An 8,379-nucleotide genomic window follows, 5' to 3' on the forward strand; every position below is an offset into this window, starting at 1 on the left:
TGTACATACGTTAATACATTTCCCTTGCAATATATGGTTGAGAGTTTTACAAGGAAAGCTCAGAAGATTCCCTGATAGTTCCCTCTCTCTATATATATTCCTTGTCTCCACTCTTTCTATGGTACTTTCCAGCCCTATGGCAGTGGGGCAAAATAGCTATGCATCTCTATTCATTTTTTTTTCTATTTTTCTTTTCTTAAAAGTAGATTGCTCTTATACAACTTATTCTGACTCGGTTTTCCCTCCCCCAAATCCCCTGAGGTCTTCTCTGACTCCTCTGCCATCTTAATCCCTGCCTTAATCCCTGTCTTTTTGTATTCCTGGTTCTGTTTCTTCTCTCTGTCTCTGTGTATCTTCCTGTCTCCCCTCGCCCATTCCTGTGCATCTGTCTCTCATTAGAGAACAAACAAGCATCCAAAGAATAATAATAAAATAAGACAGAAAAACAAACAAACTGCAATAGGACAAAACAAACAGAAGAAAAACAGTCAAAGAAACAGCACAGGAAACACACATAGATATAGAGAAACACATGATCACAACACAGAAATTCTATGAAAACATACAACCAAAAGCCATAGTATTGTAGTTAGGATTTCTATAGCCTCACTGAAAGACCCTGGTCAAAAGCAAGTTCGGGAGAAAGGGATTGATTTGGTTTATGCTTCCACGTCACTGTTCACCATTGAAGGAAGTCAGGGTAGGAACTCAAACAGGAAAGGCACCTGGAGGCAGGAGCTGATACAGAAGCTATCAGGTAGTGCTGCTTATTGGCTTTCTTCTCATTGCTTGTGTTTTAATAGAACACACAATGACCGCAAACCCAGGATTGGCAGCACCCATGATATCCTGGGATCCCTTCTATCAAGCACTAATTTTAAAAAGGCCCATGGTCTTGCCTGCAGCCTGATTTTATGGAGGCAGTTTCTCAATGGAGACTCTCTCATTTCAGATGACTATACTTGTGTCAAGGTGATATAAAATTAGAGAAGTCACATAAGATATATACAAAGGGTCTGTAAGGCAAAAAGTAAATAAAAATAAATATAAAGACTTGGCAAAGCTGTGTGAGACAAAGAACATCCAAAGGTGCTATTAAGACCATTTTGTGTTAGGCATTTATGGTTGGGCATGGGGGCCACCCTTAAGAGTGGTTTATATATCCAGTGATATATGATTGGATAAAATTATTTTTTAATTTGGATATTTCTTCTGAATTAGGGATGGGGCTTGTATGCCATTGTTCTTCATGTTGAGTACTAGGACCCCATCTGTCCTAATCCTGTTCAGGCCCTGTGTATGCTGCCACGGTCTTCATCATTGCATATGAACATTCTGCTGTTTCTTTGGTCCTTGTTTCTTTGGTATACTTCATACCCCATTGCGTTTGCAATCTTTCCACCTCTTTTTCCTTAGAGTTCCCTGAGTCTCTATGGAATGGATTTAACATAGATATCCAATTACAGACTGAGAGTCCTAAGGTCTTTTACTCTCTTCACATTGCCAAGCTACAGGTTTCCATATTTGTTTCTCTCTACTAAGAAAAGAAGTTTCTCTGAGGATGGCCAAGGAAGGCACTGATCCATGAGTATAACAGTATGACATTAGACATCATTGTATTGCTACATTTTCTTAGTATAACAATAGTATTTGTTTTGTCCCTAGGTCTCTATTTTGTCTAGTCTCAGATTCTTGGCCACCCAAGCAGTGTAGAGACAACACATGGAGTGAGCCTTAAGTTCAATCAGATAGTGGTTGGTTACTCCCCCAACAAGATGTGTGCCACTATTTTAGAGTTTCTATGGACACTAGCCTGTATGAATGAAGGCTCTAAGTAGGCACCATCTCAACTTTTCATGTTCAATAAATCTGTGTGTGTGTGTGTGTGTGTGTGTGTGTGTGTGTGTTTTCTTTCTATTGGTTCTTTGTAAATTTCACATCATACATCCCAATCCCACTCACCTTCTCTTCCCCTCATACTAACCCTCCTTGCAACCTTAACCACAATAGAGTTGTAGAAAGGGTAGTGTGTCACAGTATTTCCCACAGTATGTGCTTTTGTCCACACTTCTTTACTTGCAGATGTTCATTCCAATGACTCATTGGTCTGGTACCAGTCCTTTGACTTCTGCTTCTTTATCAATACTGGAACCTCACTGGGACTGCTCTCAGATATCCTGTTGTTCTGTGTCAATGAGATCCTGTAGTTTTGTATCTGTAGGACTTCAAACACTTCAGCAGATCATCAATGGGGTACATGTTGGGGTGGGCTAATTCAAAGCCCTGGATCTACTCCTAAGATGTATCTGACCTGGTCAGCCCACAGGTCCTTCCCCCTCTCATAGCCTCATGACCAGCTCATGGGCAACCCCAAGAATCAGGACATGCTCTGCTCTGCTAACCAGGCAATGTACAGGGCCCACTATTCCAAGTGTTGTAGGCAGTATGCAACAGGTTCAGTTCTTCCATTCTCACAAACCCAAAGCCAGCTCTTCTGTCTGCCATAGGTGGTGAAGGACAAGGGAGGGAATGAGGGAATCTCTAACATGTCCAAACCACAATGCACCAGAGAAGAAGCAGAACTGCCTCTCCCGTGCTCATATCCTCAAGCCATCTTACCTGCAACCCTCATGTGCGGGGCAGTTCTACTAGGCTGGGCAGGAAAGGTGCAGGAACAGTTCTCCTTAGTGCTCAGCAGCTGAAGGGGAGGGAAAGCTCTTCCACCTTGATGACATCAGTGCCAGCTCTCCTGTGATCACATCTGCCTCCTTGCATGCCTCTGGTTATAAAGCCTTTCCTACTTCTTCTTCCCAGTGTTCTTTTCTCCCTCCCAGGAATTCCCACCTTCTACTTCCTGCCCAGCTAATTGGCTATTATATTTGTATTAAAGCCAATCAGAGAATGTCTTAGGTAAGTGAGGAAGGACAGAGACAATTTCAAACAGTGTACCCCGACATCTCTCGCAAAAGTCCAATGAAGGCACTTTCTCTTGCAAAAAAAAAGGTTTATTAAAATTTGTATAATACAAAAAACTACATACAATTAGAAAAGTTACAAGAACTATCAGGCAAGAGTTATATTCACAATGTTCAGTCCATTTGTATTTGGCAATATTTGAAGAAAGAACTCTACTATCTACCCTATCTTGATGAGTTCAGAATTATGTGTCTAATTCAGTTTCTATTCTAATTGGCATTACCAACCTAAAACCTCATGTTTATAATTTCTTCCAATATTTATGAAGCAAGTTCTGGATCCTCTAACCTTCATTTACTATCCTTAAAACAGCTCCCTAGACCCTAAAACATTTTCTTAGATCCTTCCCAATTTAAACTTAATATTTTGATTATCTAGGTTTCAACCCCATCAGAGACTAGAGAAGGGAAAAAAATATTGTCTGAACATACAGAAAGCACAGGGCTGCAGTTTATAAAAATTATAGAAATGACAGACAGGGGACCTTAAGAAAATTGGGATATTAGCCAAGTCTTGGGAGAAATAGGTATATCATTTGTTGTCCAGTCTCTGTTTGCTGAGAAAATTCAGGCTTAAGTGAGGTCCTGAGGGGATCAATTCTTAAAGCTGGAAAAACTAAGGTCATCTGGGGCCAGCAGGCCTCCTAGTTGTTTTAATAGAGGGCTTAGCATTATATATTACCAGTCCATTTGGTTCTTCTGATTTTCTCCTTTCTGTACGTAGCCAGCATCTTCAGGGGGTCTTCCCCAGTCAAATCAGATCCTTATTATTTTTGATAGAATCAATTTTTCCTTTTTCCTGTTGACACAAACTCAAAGCTTCTTTTCCAACATAATATAGCTTTTGTCCAGAAGTTTGAAGTCATCATGACTATAGATGGATCCAATATAGCAGCCCCCTTTCTACCCAGGTCTGCTCCATTTTGGCTTCTTTCAAGGAGGATATTCAATATCACCACTACAACTGACCATATAACTCTTTACATATTGATAAATCAAAACATTACTTACAGAATCCAAATATCCTCCTCTACTTTAATATATATTTATTATAATTTATTGACACAGGGTTTCTCTGGGTAGTTCATGCTGTCTTGGATTTACTCTTTAGATAACGTTGTTCTTGAGCTGAAAAGTAACCTAATCTGTTTCGGTCTTTGTATCCCAAGTATATTTAGCACCTATGTAACCTTGAAAACATTTGTATTAATTTTTATCTCCTTTTCCTTTCTTTGTAGATTACTCTTTATTTATGTATAGTTTTCCTCTTTTAATTCTGCCCTGTATTCAACTTTATTAAACTGTTTTCCACTTATTTACTCATGTTCTTCTGTAATTCCTTAAGGGATTTTTGTGTTTCCTCTTTAAGGGCTTATACCTGTTTACCTGTCTTCTCCTGTATTTCTTTAAGGGAGTTATTTATGTCCTTAAATTCCTCTATCAGCATTATGAGATATGACTTTAGATCTGAATCTTGCTTTTCCAGTGTGTTGGAGTATCCAGGGTTTGCTGTGGTAGGAGTACTGGGTTCTGATGATGCCAAGTAGTCTTGGTTTCTGTTGGTAAGATTCTTGTATTTGTCTTTCGCCATCTGGTGATCTCTGATGTTAGATGTTCTTGCTGTCTGTGGCTGGAGCTTGTTCCTCCTGTGAGTTTGTAAGTCTGTGTCAGCACTCCTGGTAGATCAGCTCTCTCCTGGTAAGACCTGTGGAGAGAGGGATGTGGATCAATCTTCCCACTGCTGCATCTGCCGTCTGTGCCTCCTGTCTGGTCCTGCCTTAGAAAGTTATTGGAGAGAAAATGGTGATCTCACCTCAGTCCCAGGCTCAAAGCACTCCCTGGAGGATGGAAGCCAGCTCTCCCCTGGTGGGAAAAGTGTAGAACAGGCACACCTCCTGGGTGTAGATGGAGGCAGGAAGGACCCTGTCTCAGCTGTTCTGCTGTTTCTGTGGCCTGTGCCTCTATTAAACTGTTTTCCATCTTAAATGCCCAAGCATACCGCATGTTGTCTGGGGGGAAAAGCTTTCCTTTTATTTCCCTACAGTTCCTTTTTCTCTCCTAGGAAGTCCAACCTTCTATTTCCTGTCCATCATATTTTTATTAAAGCCAATCAGAAAAAAATGCCTTAGGTAGGTGAGGAAGGACAGAGACATACATAATTTCACACAGTGTACCCCAACATCAGGTGCTTTATGGCACTGGCAGGGTTCATTTGTGGCATCAGTCATCAGTGGCTGACTGGTGTTCATCTCAGGCTAGTTTCCATGGGTAGGCTAGTCTGGTGACACTCTTGATTTTGCTTCTCACCCAGACCATCTGAGGGGTCCTATATATGAGGGCGGTCAGTCTTGGGCAAACTTTCACCCAGGGCCGCAGTCTCAGGCAGACTGGTGGTCATCTCAGGCTGGCTTCCTTTCCAGCCCCATGATACAGATTAGTGGTCTTCTCAGGTTCTTTATCCCCCATGGAGTGCTTAGCTACTAGTCATTCAGATATTCACAGGTCAGAACCCTGCATATCAACATAGTCCCTCTCCTTTGGACCACCTACTTACACACATGTGACAAAGCAGCCACACTTGCAAAGCCTCTATGGAAAGGAATGCCTCTATGGGCAGGTGTTGTCTTTAACAAAAGAGTCTAACAGTTTCTAGAGTGTAATAGCCTTGGACAAAACTTGATTAGCTGTAACCTATTCCTAGAACTCAAAGTTTTATTTGGTGATAAAAGATGTCCAATTGGGGTTCTGTTACCCTTGTTAATTAATTATTTTATTTAGCCTCCCTTCATATATGTATATATTTTATTAGGTTCCCTGTGCTAATACAACTCTAACCATTTTGAGCTCAAGACCACCAAAAAAAAATTACTTTGGCTCTAATTTCCAGAAATAGGTTTGGTTGTATATTTCTGGATTTGAACTCCTAAATGTTCCTTGAACCAATTATTTTTGTAAGATATTTCAAGCACTGATACTTCCAACTTCATTGGGGCTAAAGAGTAGAAAGAATTTCTCGAGAAACTCTTGAGGTATTGATGGATAGTGGAAGAATAAAATGCTGGGGTAAATGATCATATAGTACTACATTTAGATAACAAGATTAATTATTTTATATTTTTAATTTTTATTATTAAAATTAAACACTTTAAGACTTTTAAAATATAAAATCAGATAATAGAAACTCTCAGTAATCATGTAGATTCTAGCAATGCAAAGTGCACTTCATGGACAATACCTAAAACATTATCATGGAAATCACTGGACAGAGCTATCTGGTACTCTTTGGACCAAATGAGTTAGCTATATTTCAACAAGCTGTCCAGTAACAATATAAAGTAAAAAAAGCAATGATAAGGTTCTACTTATAGATCTTAGATTTGGGACTCATATACATGTTGAATCTTATTCAAATTTGTGCAATTTGTAGGAATAGAATGCAAATCTCTTACCATCCATAGATATCTTTATTCCAAGTTGACAGTACTTTACAAAGCAAATGTTCCTATTGTAAAATGTATATTTTACATTTATGTGTAGGGATATTTTTGACTGAATGTATTTCTGTGTGTCACTGTGTGCAGTGCAGGCTGAGGCCAGAGGAAGGCATCTAATCACTAAGAACTAGGATTGAAGACAGTCATGAGCTGCCATGTGGGCATTTAGAATTCACCCTGGGTCTTCTAGAAGAGCAGCCAATGCTCTTAAACTCAGAGAATCACAGCTTCCATGTTTTCATTTTAAATTATGTTTTTCTAATCAAAGTTTGCAAATCAGAATTAGAGCACTGCAAGATATTGGTTCACTGAATTGGTGCAGGAGACAGTTTCCTGAAGAGAGCACCAATGACTCAGGCTCTAAGATCAACAATTGATAAATGGGACCTCATGAAATTGCAAAGCTTCTGTAAAGCAAAGGATGCTGTTAATAGGACAAATTGGCAGCCTACAGGCTGAGAAAGGATCTTCACCAACCCTATATTTAACTAAAGGCTAATATCAAAAATTTACAAAGAATTCAAGGAGTTAGACAGCAACAACCCAAATAACCTACTTTTAAAAATGGGGTACAGAACTAAACAGAATTCTCAACAGACGAATCTTGAATGGAGATGCAAATCAAAATAACTCTGAGGTTCCATCTTATACCCATAAGATGGTTTAAATATGGTTGGCCCCAAAAGTGGCACTATTAGGAGGTATGACCTTGTTAGAGTAGATGTGTCCTTGATGGAGGAAATGTGTTCCTGTGGGAGTGGGCTTTTGAGACCCTCCTCCTAGGCATGTCAGAGACTGTCTGCTCCTGGTTTCCTTTGGATGAAGATGTAGAACTCTCAGCTCCTCTAGAGCCATATCTACCTGGACACTGCTCTGCTTCCTGTGATAATAATGGACTGACCTCTGAACCTGTAAGCATTTATAAGTGTTGTCCTTTATAAGAGCTGCCTTGGTCATGGTGTCTATTTAAAGCAGTAAAACTAGAACTAAGAGAACCCATTTCTGATTCTGGCTAAAATAAAAAACTCAAGAGATAGCATGTGCCAGTGAAGATGTAGAGCAAGAAGAATACTTCTTTACTCTTCCTGGGAGTGAAAAATTGTACAAGCACTTTGGAAATCAATTTGGCAGTTTCTCAGAAAACTGGAAATAGTTCTACTTCAAGACCAAGATAGAAGGCCTTTCCTTCAGTCTCTGTTCCATACTTTGTCTCTGTATTTCCTCCCTTGAGTATTTTGTTCCCCCTTCTAAAAAGGACTGAAGCATCCACACTTTGGTGTTCCTTCTTCCAGAGACTGCTCCACCTGGAGAGTTCATCCCATATACAGACACCAAACCCAGACACTACAACAGATACCAAGAAGTGCTTGCTGACAGAAGGCTGATATAGTTGTCTCCTGAGAGGCTCTGCCAGAGCCTGACAAATACAGAGGTGGATGCTCACAGCCAACCATTGGACTGAACACTGGGTCCCCAGTGGAGGAGTTAGAGAAATGACTGAAGGAGCTGAAAGGGTTTGCAACCCCATAGGAAGAACAACAGTATCAACCTTCCAGACTCCCACACCCCAGAGCTCCTAGGAACTAAACCACCAACCAAAGAGTACACATAGAGGAACCCATGGCTCCAGTTGCATATGTAGCCTAGGATGAACTTGTCAGACATCAATGGGAGTAGAAGTTTTTGGTCCTGTGAAGGCTCAATGCCCCAGTGTAGGGAAATGCCAGGGAGGGGAGGCAGGAGTGGGTGGGTGAGTGGGGAGCACCCTCACAGAAACAAGGGGAGAAAGAATGGGACAGGGGGTTCAGGAGGGGAAACCAGGAAAGGGGATGACATTTGAAATGTAAATAAATAAAATATCCAATAAAAAGAAAGACCAAACTATACCACTACTTGGTATATACCCCCTC

At 40.4% G+C, this 8,379-nt stretch overlaps 1 non-coding gene across 1 annotated transcript; it reads right to left on the reverse strand.

The window, feature by feature from the left end:
* Positions 1–5,443: 5,443 nt before the first annotated feature.
* LOC116097324 lies at positions 5,444–5,572 on the reverse strand. The gene has a single exon (XR_004121362.1). It is a non-coding gene; the product is annotated as a small nucleolar RNA SNORA17 (small nucleolar RNA).
* Positions 5,573–8,379: the final 2,807 nt, after the last annotated feature.

The sequence above is a fragment of the Mastomys coucha genome, unplaced genomic scaffold (assembly GCF_008632895.1).
Source record: "Mastomys coucha isolate ucsf_1 unplaced genomic scaffold, UCSF_Mcou_1 pScaffold18, whole genome shotgun sequence".
In the NCBI taxonomy this organism is placed as follows: Eukaryota; Metazoa; Chordata; class Mammalia; order Rodentia; family Muridae; genus Mastomys; species Mastomys coucha.